General features: G+C 30.4%; 1 protein-coding gene across 1 annotated transcript in view; it reads right to left on the bottom strand.

The window, feature by feature from the left end:
* LOC108567804 (FERM and PDZ domain-containing protein 4) overlaps nucleotides 1-13,234 on the bottom strand; it is a 56,561-nt gene extending 43,327 nt beyond the window's left edge. Inside the window, exon 1 of the mRNA XM_017928492.1 lies at nucleotides 12,950-13,234. The gene's annotated coding sequence lies outside the window, so the exon portion shown is untranslated. The remainder of the gene's footprint in view (nucleotides 1-12,949) is intronic.
* Between the last annotated feature and the right edge of the window lie 3,053 nt (nucleotides 13,235-16,287).

The following is a 16,287-nucleotide window of genomic DNA, read 5'->3' on the forward strand; positions in this document are numbered from 1 at the left end:
TAAATATAATAATATTATTACCAATCGTTTAACATCGCATATAACGTTCACTTGCAAATAAAATGTTTTCTCGGGCTAAGCTGAAAAACTTGATAACAACTTTTTCTAGAACACAAACACGAGTTTTAAAGTTATTGTGTTGTTCGGAAAGTAATTTGGTATTTCACGGCGTTAACAAGAAATATTTGAAATAATCTTTTACGAGATTATTTTTTGCTGCATATTACAGACTGTCGTTTGTTACATTATTTACAATTTTTATTTGGTTACATTGTCAATGTGAACAATGAAATATATATGTATGTGCTGTATATGAAATGATGTTATAAGCGTGACGACCGTGATATGAAGATGTAGTAAACTTATTCATATGCGATTTATTGCTCAAACGCAATGAAAAAGTTGCATTTTTTTAAGTTTTTTTTTTAGAATTATGTTTTTCACTTATTCAGATTTCTGCAAAATTATAAAAATAGTTAATCGGAGTCTTGCAAAACGACGTCAAAAGTAACAAAAAATTATCGTGCAAAACAATAAATAACTTTCCGAACAACCTATTAACTGATATATTTTTTAAAACCATGGTTTGCTTATCATAAATTTTCAATGCTAAACATATAAAAAGTTAGATACAGGTTATTTTTAGTTAATATTTCTTTAATTAAAATTTACAATTAATGGTGCTTTTTAAAATTCTGTCACTGAAATATTTCTGTCGATAATAATTTGATTTTAGTCAGCAAATTACTATTGTTTTTGTGTGTGCGATCAGTGGATTTGATAAATGACTTTACAATGTGAGTGCATGTTGCACTCAATATGCAAATACGCGTTATACACGAAACAAATATACGGAACTCGTAATAACCAAATACAATTTTCATTATCCCACCAGTATTTCGTATTTGCATGTCAAATTTTTTTTTTTTTAATTAAGTTGCGTTTATTTCAATTCTGGACGCCCAGATAGGATATTACACGTCCAGGAGAGTGGTCCCGTACTGTTAGAATCACATTCCTTCGAGATCCTTACCATCCATTATTTCTCTGGGATTTTTTGAAGTCAAAAGTTTATGTCACCAAACCCTCGACCATCCAAGCCAAGAAGAAAGTGATTATACGCTGTATAATCACTTTCCAAATCCAGTTATTCCAAATCGTGATTACAAATTTCGTCAAAAGAACGCCGAGAAGGGCATTTATCATACATAATTCCCATATGTTTTCTCAACGATTAAATCAAAATTTCCTTATTATCTCGATGAAATGTTTTATTTAAAATTTATTTATTTTATTTTAATAACTATATTATATAATTTTATATTATTATAATACTAATTTATTGGCCAAAAAAAACAATACATACTTAATATTTATATAGGGTGTCCCAAAATTAAAGCAAAATTTGAATTTGCTGCCATTTGTGCAGTAACGTGTTGGCAACTCAAAAAAAAAAACAATTTGATAGCTGAGAGGTTAGGGTTAACGAAAATGGGGCGTTGAATGGATTATTGAGCATCAACAAGTGGATGCTGATTTTTCGATCAAAATTATCCTAAGCGATGAAGCACATTTTCAACTTGATGGCTTTGTAAATCACCAAAATTGCCGCATTTGGGGTCCGGAGAATCCACATGTGATTGTCGAAAAACAAATGCATCCACAGCGTGTCACTTTTTGGTGCGGATTTTGGGCTAGAGACATCATTGGACTGCTACTGGTGCTCGATATCGCGACATGATAACACACTTCTTTCTTCTTGTGATTTAACACCATAAGATTTCTTTTTATGGGGTTATTTGAAGTCAACAACGCTGCATCAACAAAATTAATGAAAAATTTCGATAAAAGAGTGCGTATGTGTCAGCAAAGCTGTGGAGGCCATTTGCCCGATGTGTTATTCCATAAATTCCACAACTTGAAAACTAAAAACTGTGTTTTCTATTTAATTCAAATCTTTCGTTAATTTTGGGGCACCCTATATAAACAAAAAAATGTAAATTGTAAAAAAAAACAATAATTCAAAATACGAATAAAAATAACAATAATTCTGGATTGAGCTTCTTATTAACTTTTCTCGAAACACCAGTAGTCCGCGGAACATAGTTGAGCCAGTAATTATATAAAATATTGTAATTTGAACATCTTTTTTTATTATGAAATAAAAGCCTAAGATTATAAGTTGAATATTTAATATACAGTTTAACCTCGCTTACCGAGCATAATCCGTTCCAAAATTTCCAGATTTTTACTCGTATAGCGAAACAATTTACCCCATATAAACTAATGTAATATACGATAATGCGTTCCATTTTGCAAGTCATTTTTCTTACAATTCATTTTGCTCGTTAAGCGAAATGATCAATAAACATCAATAAATATATTTTTTTAATAGAAACGCATACTAATAATAATAATTTATTTTTATTCTTAATTAACTTCAGCTATCATTATATTATCACTGTTTATGTTTTTTTATAATTTTTATTATTGTAATAAACACACACGACAATTTAACATCTAAGTTAAGAGAATATAATATTAAATTATCAACGAAACTATTGGCTTGTGTACATATTCTGAAAGCTGATACTCGTCTATAGAAGAAAGTTTAGAAAGAAAACAAAGTACATTTTAGACTTTGATAGTTTTCTATTCTATTGGAAAACCAAACATGACAGTAAAGCAATAGTTAAGAATTATTGTTTACGGAGAAGTTGCTTTAGCTGAAAAACTGTGCTAAATTGATTTCCTTAGATTAGAGTTGGTGATTTCAGCGAAAAGTCTGCTAATAATAATGATGAAACAAAGACATTGATCGAGAACTATATGGACTAACTAACAATATTTGACAATTATCATTTAATTTCATAGATGCATTACAATTGGTAAAATGTTAATTAAATTGTTTGTTCATTTATTATTAAAATATACAGTGCATAGAAAATGTAAGAGCAAATAAACGTATGTCAGGCCACATTCAATCCTACATATATACATTATTTTTTGTATGTTTCATTAATTTCCGCACGTGCGACATTGTCGTCGGCATGCGAAAATTAGGACACGTTTGGCAGGATTTTGCGACACGTTCGTTGTCAGCTGATTAGCGGGACGTTTGCGGATAATTCAATTCTCCTGCCGCTGATTAAACGCTGGAGGGCATCTCCCTGGCTGGGTTTTGCGGGCTCGAACTCTCTAATCCCGGGACCTGAGAACATCCACTCCCGCGAGGATCGCTCAAGGACTCATTTGCGGAGGGCTCTTCGACGATCCGGGTTCCCATTTCCCAATTGGAGCGGCTACGATGTAATTGCATTCGATGCAGACCACATTAAACGCAATATTTGATAGTAAATCGCTCGCAAATAACGAAACTGATTATGCAATTATAATTGCAATCGCGGCATAACCAGCTTGCAAAATGCACGGCAAAACGTAATAATTAACATTCATATTCGTGAAACTTTATTTATGAATTATAATAACGTCGTATATTTATTTCTTGGTGAACATGCAGTAATGATCTCACAGTTGAAAAATATAGGAAATCGGCTGACTTTTCTTAGACACATCATAATGTAATAGTAGGTATTGCACACCGGTGATAATCTAAATCTAGACAACCGAAATCCCGACAACCATAATCCCGACAGTATTAAACTCCCGACAACCATAATTCCGACAGTATTAAACTCCCAACAACCATAATCCTGACAGTATCAAAGTCCCGACAACCATAATCCTGACAGTATCAAAATCCCGACAACAATAATCCCGACTGTGTCATAATCCCGACTATATCAAAATCCCGACCGTATTAAAATCCTTGTCGGGATTATACTAGTCAGAATTTCGTATGTCGGGAATATGATTGTCGGGTTTTCGATATAGACCAATTTTTCTTTTATTCAATTAAAATTTAGTTTGTTTAGACATTTTCAAACCGTACTTTAGTGAATCCGCACTGATCGAAGACGCACTATGCGATGTATTGATGTACTTATATTTGCGTACGTATTTCAATTTTATTTCAGTGATGTTAGTTATTTCTTTTCCTAAAACTAATTATACAAGAATAAATATATAATACCTCAATTTAAAGTAAATAAAAGTCATATACATAATATGAATATTTGTACTTTTGTACTCAGAATAAATAAGTAATCATACACGTATTATCGGACGTAGGTTTAATAAGCTCTGACTGTAATTATATGCTATATGTTCAAATAGGTTTCGAGATGACTTTATATGGTAAAAGTTATTCTGTCGATACTTAGAAACTTTCTTATGCACAGTTACCCAAACTTTATTTCTCTTTTCCAGGCCCATCCTCTATTTCCAGACGTTTCTTTTGATACCTCACTCCAGTGTTTCCATTAGGAAGTTTTCTTATTTGTAGTTAATTTGCTTCAGATTTGCCATTCATTTCTTCAAACTATTTCTATAATATATTTCTTACAATGTTAATGCATTTATTAACACTTTCTTTGATACTTTCACCTTTACGTATTACAAAAAAAAAATATAAAATTATTGAAGTAACATATAATATATGTCAAATGTCTATATGTCTATATGTTACATATAATTTTTTTCTGACATAAAAAAATACAAATTACATAATCGGATCCTCCAATATTCCGGACTGTTTGAAACCGATCTAATTGTGGAACCAAATCCATACAAAAACAAACCGTACAAAAAGATGAAAATAATTTGGTGTACTATTTTTTTTATTTTGCTGAAAGAAAAAAACAGAAAAAAATATCTCTTTATTTTATATAAAGACCATTTGGTACGAATCAACTGGTTCTCCCCGAAAAAGTTATTTATATAATTAGATTATTTATCTTGGACGCATATTTTATTTTAAGTCAACATTTATTTAAACTTCGTATATTTATCGTTTTAAAAATAATAATCAATGTCGGAAATGATTCTATTTCTCAGACATAATCATATACAAGAGTACTCCAATCACATCAATATTTATTCTCGTCTTCTACTTCGATAAAATCTTATTTGTTTGTGTAGTCATCTAAGTATACATTTTTTTTTCTAATTTCATGACAAGTGGAATAATAAATATTATAGATGTGAAACGAGGTCACACAAAAATCGTAATTTGATTAACAATTTTAAGTAATCAACATGAAAGTGTATTCACGAGAATGTTTAAAATTTGAAATTTTATTTAAAGCTTAACAATAAAATTTCATATAAATGTCTACAATGACTTTATTATAATTGGGCCATCCAAAATTATAGAGATTTATTTTTATCTGTAAAGGTAAATATTCTAAATAAAAACCGGTAAATTAACTGTATCATTGATACAGCCTCCCATCTTGCACAGCTTCCTACTAACCAAATTTTCAGACAATATGCGATGTACAGCACTTTTTGAAATACTATCAATACAATAGTATTTTTGTGGATTTTCTTCACCATTTCTGATGTGGTCACCACATTTATTTGACCACTACGATGCTCGTCTTGGCAGCTCGTACGTCCTCGTTTAAACTCTGCCACCCAAAATGTTTTGTTATACACGAAGGAGCAAACTCCCAAAAAGTATAATCTGAATCGGCTTTGATATTGGTTGGACTGATACGTTTTAAATAAAAATATTGTATCACATAATGATGACCTTTTTTCTATGTTTATAAATTCACTGACAGCGATCACTATTGATAACTGTTAAACAAATACTAAACAACGTAACGTCTACAAACTTCAAACTTAAGGTTTATAAAGTTGATACTTTTGATCATAGTTATTTTTTTAAACAAAAACAACCATTTATACGTGAGGTCGGGAACTTCTGGGACTGCCCTCGTACAACTCCAATTCTTTTAGAAAATTAAAATGCCTTATCTAATTTCTCATATATCGGACTTGTTCGAATTTTACATACATTTGCCCTTGCAGATGAAAATGCTCATTCTGTCTCAATAATTATGGATTTCACTATAAGAAGTTGGTTGCAATCCAGTGTTAACAACTTCATATGACTACGATTTTCATCTTTTAGTTAATAATTACTGATGCGCTGGAAATTTAATTTTCTCTTTCATTGTCAGTTATGTTGTTTATTAGAAATTATTATCAGGAATGTTTGTCATTAAATAATTTTAAGATATTACCGCTATTTATTGTTAACAATTTAATTAATGCTAAACTCCTAATTACAATCCTAGTTATCTTGATAATTACTTTATGTCGAATTGTTTGTATTGTATATGTAGTTACTCATTATGAATAATATTAATGTAAAATATCATAATAAATCAGTCTAAGAAAACAAGCAATTTTTAGTAATCTAAAGCGCAGACAATAATACTAAATTATAATAATAAATATGTTTTATTGCAAACTGTTAAAGATGAACAAATTATTGTGTATAGTCAATATAAAATTACATGTGTGTTCAACTCAAAAGTGAAAATAACAAAATATGAAAGGATGGTAGAAATTTTATCAACTCAAACTCTCGAATGTTTTACTTGGCATCAATGAGAATAGGCAAAAGTAAATAACCATTTTACAGCATAAACATTTCGCTTAGATACGCATTTTCAATTTACAGAATTGAATTTACAAGAAATGTTCAACTAAGTAAAAAGGTTTAGAGGATTCGTTTTATTGAATCCCATTTAAGCAAGGAAATGCATCGTCAAAGACTGACGGCTTTCCTGTGACCATAAAAGGCACTAATGTGCGTTTGCTTTTAAACTAGATAGCGATAAATTAGCATGCAAATACACCGAATAAATGGTCCTTCGCTGAAAGTTGAAAACGAAGCAGCCTAGGAAGTGGTGCTTCAACCAGTTTTTCTCTACGTCTACGAAGGAGAAGTTCCACGACATATTCATAAATATCCGCATGAAGCGGGAATATTGGATTTCTTGCGAGATTGAGCAAGCATTTCCGTAAGGTAAAACCGCATCGGTTACGAAATACACTTCGGGTGGGAAATGCGATCGACCGGGCGTGAAATCGTCACACTTTTTACTATTTTGCCCCCCTTTCGAGCTTTTCTTATAATCACATTGCAGTAACGCGAAACCTTTCCTTCTTCTGCTTATTCTTCTTCTTCCTATTTTCCGTGCTTAGCTAACCGTGGATATGTACACTCACTTAAATGCTTGTCCGCGTTGCCGCCGGCTGGAGGAAGAAGAGAGGTCATTAAAAGGCCGACATTTGAAAATAAACACGTGGATCCGTCGCGCATCCGTCTATTATTAGAAAACCTCTTCCTTCCTCCAAATTTCAAATACACACTTATATTCGGTAGTAAAGCTCTTTAGGGAACAACATAATATTAATTTAAAACTATACTTTTTTTGATGAAGATATTAAAGAAAACAAATTTAATATGAATTAGTAACTTTATTAATATCTATTATTCAGTTTTAAAGAAGAATGATTCACAAAGTAACCCACATAAAAACTATAAATAAATAATTATTATTGATCTTCAAAAACGCTTAAACTATCCATGATTTTCATATTACCTTTAATATTTGATATAAATTAATAACATTTTTTTCTCTTTATTCACAGACCAACTTTATTTATAACTAATATTTACAAAACTTTATTTACAACTACTATATTTGCATTTAAAACATAGTTCAATATTTTGTATTTGTTGTTGCAAGATACAAAATTATTTGGTAAAAAAAAAATGTTTCAAATTTATTTTTATAAAAGTTAACTAAATGATTATCAAATATTAGTATTAATATAAAAACCTGTTAATACACAAACTGATAGTTTAAATACATAGTTAATATCACTATGCAATAATATAAGTTTACTTAAATTAAGCTGAAATCTTCACAAAAATAATAAATTGTGCAATGTCACTTTGACATTTACCGATTTCATACTGATAGATAATATTCATGTGATTTGAACATTTATTTTATAAAATTCATTATCATTACCATTAAATAAAATGTATTTAAATAGAAGTTGTACTGATTTTTTAAACTTAATGAAATTATTGTTTATATTTAATATTAATTTTAATAAACTGGAATTAATTATATTGGTTAGAGCAAGTTGTCAAAATGACGTCGTTAATGGTTTTATAACGATTGACTTATGTCAAAACAATGTCAATTAACATAGAAGTTTAAACAATTCCACTTTATGGTAACAATATAGGTGAATTATACCATTTTTACTGCAGAGATAAGTATTATGTAAAATATAATAAATGTACGATAAAGTTTTTACTTAAAACATAATTATATAAAGTTTCCCCCCTAGTGAATTGCAACAGCGCACAATTTAAAACATTGTATATTTTAATAAATCTCTCGACTATCTTCATTGTGTAATTGTTTTATGATATATTTAACGTCAACCTCCATATCAACTTATAAAGTTATCTTTTAGATACTATGAATTTCTGAAATTTCTATTAATAAAAGTCTGTGCTCACTTAACGTACTTCTAACCATTTAATATACATTCGTTATTATTTACTACTGAATTAAAGTACAAATATATCGTATATACGTACAATGTTTTCAATCGGAACAGTTGCAGTATTTATATTGTATATTTAACTTTTGTTTGTTATCTGATATTTCTCTTAAAACATATTTTAAGAAAAAAAAATAGCATCACAGTCCGACTGAAATAAAATTGAAATATGTACGCAGATACAAAATATCGTAAATACATACATTTCTATGAGAATTTACCGATTTAATAATCATATGCTTATGATAATTTGTGTTAACTGAGCGCTGACTTTATATAGTGTTTCCTATTTTTTGTTTGTAAATTTCAGTCGAAAATACTTAATGGGATATGCATTATAAATTATTTCACAGTAATTGTTACGAGTCATAAATAAATTAAAATGGGAATGCGATTGTAAAGCCGTAAATATTGCAATGGCAAATGACGAAGCAACGAATCTACATAACTGCGGTTGTTACTATATTGAATACGACGTGTAATTGCGAATACCACCTGGAAATAAATATTGATTGAAATTTTTAGTTTATTTATAGTGCGCGGTCTATACGAAGAACAGGAAGTGCACTCGCGGTGGGATTCATGCAAAAAATCGATAATCCATTTAGCGGCACACGTTAATTACCGTGTAATTGTAGACTCGAAGTTTCAGCAACGAACAACAGCGCGTAACAATTTTACACGGATTCAAGTTGATTGTTGCTGTACCTCACCGCGTTACTAAATTTACTAATATTATTAGTTGGTTGCCATTAATTACAACGCCACAAAAACCCTCGTTTCCACGTACGTCCAATCAATATTAAATTTAATTGAATTTCACCATCGGTGTATAAATGTTTGCTACATTAAATTAACGCAGATTGCTCTAATTGTAGTTTGCGTCAAAGGCTTCAATGCCACCCTCGGGCTTGTTAGAACGTTCGAGCAGGTGTGTGTATATATTGATGCGAGGTACGGTTCGATTCACCTGAATATTTCAACTGAAAAAAAAACCTTAGTAAATTTGTAATTGGATTTTGTATTAATAATTAATTTATATTCAAACTAATAATAATAACAATATTTTCTATAACAATTATATCTCAACACAAATAATTATAATCAAAATAATAAAAAAATAACCATCGCAACTACACTTTACTTCTGTATATTTAAAGTACTAAATATCTTTTTCATTATAAAGAGTTTTATTGTTGATATCCGAGAATTTTTCAAAATTTTCTCATATGGCTTCTATCCAAAACCATAATTTTAGAATATATAGCAAAATACGAGCACGGGACAGATGTACATGGTCCAATTTGTTTTAAAACTTGTACAATAATATGTTATGTCGTAGGTGATTGGTGACATGAGTCAAGATAATAAAGTTCACAAATTTTTATACGACATTTACGTACGTGCACAATGAAATCATAAAGATTATTAATGTTAATTTAAATAGGAAAATTACGCAATAATGGACTTTACTGTACATGAACTATTTGTGAATATTTTTTCAAATTAGTACATACTAACTTCTACAAATAATTTCTAAAGAAGCTGTAAAAAATTTTTACATTAAACGATCTTTCTAAATATTTTGTTAAAATTTCAAACTTGAGATGCTTTGTACTTAAATAACTCTCTGAATAGCATATATTTCCCAATCATTTATTTGAAACAGAAACATGTATTTTACAATGAATTAATAAACAAAATTTATAAAATACAAAGTGCTATTGTTTTTACAAACCAAATACATAAGACGTATTTTAAGTATTACCTTCATTCTCTAAATCAGTGATTCTCAAAGTGTGAGAAAATTGATGACTGACGGGATGGTATGTTTTTTACGTTTTTCTACACATACATATTCTTCGGGGTCTTTTAAATAACAATAATATGAACGTGACATAAGTATATTTATTTTTTTTTTTTTTGTCGCTTCAAGTTAATACCAGACGTATTAACAAATAAATCAAATATTGTGCAGATAATATTATTGAATTTAAAAAATAAGTCCATGATACCAATTATCATACTACAAGTATTTAATAATAGAATAAATATATTCATCAGCGTTTCACCATTCAAGAAATTCTAAATGCAACAAAAAAAAAACTATTTAAAATATTCTTCATAAATAAAAAAAAAATGTGGATATACGAAAATATGCGTTAGTAAAATAAGAAAATTAAGAAAAATTGTTGTTGTTTCCTATTTTATAATACAGTAGAACCTTTATAACAGTAGAAATTTTATAAAAAGTTCTACCCAATTGTTGGCGAATTGATATTGACTTGTTAAGCCAATATTTACTTGAAACAATGTAATTATCGTCTCTATTAAAATCGGTATAAACATCATCATCTCATCCCCCTGCGCCCATCCAAAACACCAGACACAAATTGATTGAGGCAGCATAAGTTGCTAAGTGTTGAGCGGTTACGCGTAAATTCACTTTGTGAGCGGTTATATTAAGGATTTAACCTGGGGTCTGGGAGCTTACGGCAATTTTGAATAATTTAGAATTGTATGACAACACGGAAACCGGTCTATAATTGTGGACGGTTCTCCAGATTTATACAACGAACAAATGCGTACTATATTCTTCTTCGGCACATCCGGAGACGATGATTCTTTAAATAGAATTTGAAAAAAAGTCTGACCAACTATCAGCTTCGCAATAAATTCAGTGTGAGAATCCCATCGTCGCTATAGTTTCAGTATTTCAATATATATTAACAGTGTGTTGATAATTTACAAAGATAATTTCATTGTTAACAAAAAACAATCGTATTTTTTTTTCGTAGCAAGATTCATGTTTCTATATCGCATCCATAATAAATCGGTTGTTTCTTGTAAAGAATTTTATGAAAACAATTGTGAAAATAAATGATATAACATTGTTGTAGGAGATTATTTTTCGATTTAATACCGCAATAACTATAACTAATACTGAATACTTATCTATGATTGATTATATAATAAATATATATGCAATAAAATTTGTCATAAAATCAACTTATACCAATAATATCTTACTGTACAATATTTAATGACCTAAACATTTCTGAAATGAAATTATACTTATTTTAAATCTTTGTTTTTGGACAAAAAGTATTTATACAATTGCCTATCAACCTGAGGATCTTAGGCTCAAATTATTTTCCAAAGATGTTCACAATAAGTAAAATATCAAAATTAAAACATCCTCATTATTTAAGTGTGCCGTGGTAGTTTAACTACAGATTCAGATGTGCAGTAAATCGTAAATTTTATTGATTGATATTAAAAATCTAACATATTGTCGTTTTATTAGGCTAATCTAAAGTGTTTTGAATATATACAATACTTTATGCGTACTTTTTTTGCAATTAGCCAATAGTCAATAAATATGTTAAATAGTAGATAATGTTAAGAGAATTTTATAAAATAATTTTAAAGTGCATATAGTTGTTTGTTTAATACGTCCATATCTGCTTAAAGTTAAGTAAATACAACCTTCTAATAAGAAAAAGATGTTTATCTAACATTGAAAAGTTGATCTACTTTTTGTTAATATTATTTATCAACTATATAGCGTACAAAAATCGATACCTGATGCGTTGATCAATGATGAGAAAAATATGAGTTTTGAAGACATGAATAGTCTGCACGACATTTTTATACCATATCTCTCTGGTAACATTAGTTTCAAAGAACGCTGAAGTTTCAATATAACTAGAAAATAATGTATGCAATTGATTTTTCTCGCTGCATAAGAAAAACAGAACATCACCATGGTTACCAAACAATTTCCATAGAATAACGATGTACATTATTTTCCGTCTATCGTGATTCGAATCAACATCCCGCATGAACAGGTGCGATTCCTCATCAATCAAAGCATCGTGTATGAAAATGGTTTTCCAGATTGGTCATATAATCTAAATCAGATTAGAGGGTGTAAGTCTTGCAAACTTAACTTGATTGCCGACAAATTAAAAGGGCTTCGTTTAGTCGATAATTAATTGGGTGTGTCTTTCATGGGACAGGTAGAGGGAAGAAAGTAGAAGAGTAGTGTGTATCAGGATACAAATTGATCCTGGTTAATTTCACCCTGGAAGGATGATGGTAATCGGTTTGACGAGTCCGACGATGGGGAAAATTACATTATTGATTGCATTCGTCGCTGTTGTTAATGGTATAAAAGGATGGGGGTTTGTTTTTATTAGGTGCTATGTGTATCAAACGTGGATTGCGTGGAAAGGTGAGAACGCAGCAGAGTGAATCCGTTAGAATCCAGCAACAGAACGTACGTGCGACCACTTTCAATTACCGAGGAGCGCAATTACATCAGCCCGACGTTACAACATTTTCCAATCGCGCGTCCGACTCCTTCTGCTGATGACCGCATATCCACGACTGATATTGCGGACACCTGATTTAAATGTTAGACGAACTCTTCCGGACTTACCGATGGATCCACTGGTGCGGCTAAAGACATTCCTTGGATATGTTTGGTGCTGGAATCACATTGTCTTTATGCGTACGTGAAGTTCACAGGACGCTTAACGTTCACTCTTTCTCCGTTTCTGCTCTTGCTGCTGTTGTTATTGTTCTTACACGGTTTACCTTTAATATTGTTGATATGTGGTTGTAACACATCGCACACCAGGCACTAAAACGCCCGCACGGCGACTGCCTTTCCGCTGCCTACTCTACCCAGGATTCGGACTTTGTGGAGAGAGGCGAGTCGCGCACGCACCCATCCTGCAGCTCTAGCCCAGCTATACTCTTCCTGCGAATCGAGCTATATCGGTTGCCTATTCATCAAATTAATTTTCATCCTGAAAACATCAAATTAAAACTGCGAGTTCTTCATTTAACTCAATGAACAAAAAGTACTTACCACTGTATTGACTTTCGTATTTTGACCATTTTACTGAAGTAATATGATGATTGAACGAATTAAAACTCTAATAAAAAAAAATCGAAAAAATCTTGTTTTTTGAAACTCGAAAGTTATATATACTCATTGATATTAATATATTTAGAAGCCAGATGTATTTGTATGTTATTTATGCCTAATAAATTATAAAAATAATAAATATTTGTTTCTCACTTTATTGAAGTGATATTATTAAACACTATAATATTTACCTAGTTAACCGTTTCAAAAATGACAACCCTAACTTTGTTTGAAGAACCTGAAACACTGTTTAGCCTACCCATTATTAATTATAATTTACCGCTCCTGTGAATTGTGTATATTTTGTGGGTAATTAAATCGTCTTCAAGAATTCTATTAACACATTCTGTGCGGCATCTGCACCGTGTAGCGGGCAAAATCGTGAAATTCGGAACTTGTCGCATCACAAGTTCCTAATTTCTATTAGTATAATAAGACCCAAAAACTTTTTTAAATCTTCTGCAGTATTTGTTTTCCATTTCACAGATTTCCTCATGTCTCTAAATAGCTCCTAATTTTTATAATTGCTTTTTTCTGCCATTAACAATGCAATGAACAAACTTGTAATATCACATACACTTTAGAGATTGTCTGTGAAAATGTTAACACCAGCGCGTCCCAAAAATGCCTCTATTGTTGATTGTCTATTGCTGACCATCTTCAGCCTTACCTTCGTCTTCATTTCCTTTAAAATCGCTGAATGGAAGCGACAAAACTGGAACTCATTCGAATGATTGGTTATGTTATACGCGTATATTTCATCATCACTACTATTTCATGATGCCATTTTAAACAAACTGTTGTTCTAGAATAAATACCTACCGAATAGGTATTTATTCCTAGTCCAATTATTGAGGGCCCGTGATATAATCATACATCAGAAAGATCAATAAAATAGATTTTTCGCCTTGGCTAAACACGACAGTGTGATATTTTGTAAAGTGTAAAGCTTATAGAGGGAAATAATGTGGATTGTATTTAAGAGATGGAAAACCGTAATAATACCCTTCGTGCTTGTTACCAATAGTCGTCTAAACCAGTGATTTCCAGATTTGATGTTACTACGCCTCCCTGAAAAATATTTATCATTTGGCGCCTCCATTTCATAAAATACATAAAACTTTAGCAGTGATTTGGAAAAATTGCTCACTGTGACTAATATTCGCGCCTCCCCTTAGACTAGTCCGCTCCTCCCAGTTTAGAAAACCCTGTTCTAAACTAGTATTTACACCAACCGTAATAAAAAAGTTTTCAATCAAACCATTTGTATATTGTAATGCACAGTTGGTTAATATTTTTTTAGTAATACTTTTTATATCAGGTGTCACAGGGTGTTGCAGAAATAACAACCACATTACTAACAATGGGAAAACTTCCAAGAACGGCTCCAAATGCGATCGACTCTGTAATTGCTAACAATCGCAAGCATGAATTAAGTGAACTTAAAGTAATTTTTTTTATCTACATTTGGGAAATAAAAAGTTTTTGGTACGAGTTCATTTTTTTTTTCAATCCCCCTTTGAAAACAAATAGTATAATCTTAAAATGATATTGATATAAGATATTTGTTAATCTGACGTTCTTTTTTACGCAATTTGCAATTCCAAAAATTTGTGTGAAAATTGATTCTAAATTCTTATTTAGTTCTATCAATTATTCTTGCAAAGGAGAAATCAATACGGCTATGTCACTTTCAAATGGTTTTATAATCCCAGGCGAGAATTTCTAAATCTTTGTAACAAACATTGATATCTTCTTTTCATTGTCTCAAGTAGTCCATGTAGAGTTGAATGTTTCCGCGTTAATATCTATTTCTTGAACCACAGACAGTTGCATTAAATATTCAAAATATCGAAAATCATTTCGATTTAAAACAGATATAAAATAATAAGTAAAATCAAAATATAACTTCAACGAGATTCACTTTTTTACTAGTAATTTTATTTGCATAGTATCAAATAAAGAAAATATTGGCTTTCTTGATTCAATCAATTGCGTTGTCAATCAATTTCCAAAAAGAACTAAAGATTGAAACAAAATGAATCAATGAAAAATCGATAACCAACAAATAAAGAAGTATATTATTATAGATTTCATCATTATTTGCGCATAATTGCACAAAAATGTATATCAATAATACACAAACACATGCCGACACAGAACCAACTTAGCAATAAAAACAAAGCTCAATTGTGCCGAAACGACTGCAGACAATATTTATAACATTTAGTTCCTTTTCACAGTGCTATTATTATCTAAAAATAAGCACCAATTAGTGGAAGATGAGTTTAAATATTATAGTTTTCATAAATAAGTCAATACTCATATATGTCTCTATTAATTTCTAATTTTATTCTGAAATATAACATATTTTTATATTATGTTATATATTTGTTTCCAATAAATAATTATAATAAGATATATTCAATGCAGTGGAACCTTTTACGAGCATCTCGTTTATTTAACATTTCACTTAACGTGGTCAAAATAAATTATAACAAAACTGACTCACTTAACGAACGACGTTTCGTATAACGAGGAGAAGAGAAGTCTTGAATTGTGCGCCTGCTACATCATTTTCAAAACTTGTATTCACATATTATAACTTGTCATCTTTCTTTATAGCAGACTATACTTTGCAAATATAATTTGTATTTACTGTAAAAGCAAAACAAAAAATGTATTGTGTCCAACAATTACTATAGTATAGAAACAAACTATGTACCATTTTTTATATAAATAAATGTAAAAAGTATAAAGAAACCTCCAGAAAGACAACGCATTGATACAACTAATATAAAGAAATGGAGTTAAGCGTAAACTCACTTCACCGTGTTTGATTC

The sequence above is a fragment of the Nicrophorus vespilloides genome, unplaced genomic scaffold, assembly GCF_001412225.1.
Source record: "Nicrophorus vespilloides isolate i.1.1-1 unplaced genomic scaffold, Nicve_v1.0, whole genome shotgun sequence".
In the NCBI taxonomy this organism is placed as follows: Eukaryota; Metazoa; Arthropoda; class Insecta; order Coleoptera; family Silphidae; genus Nicrophorus; species Nicrophorus vespilloides.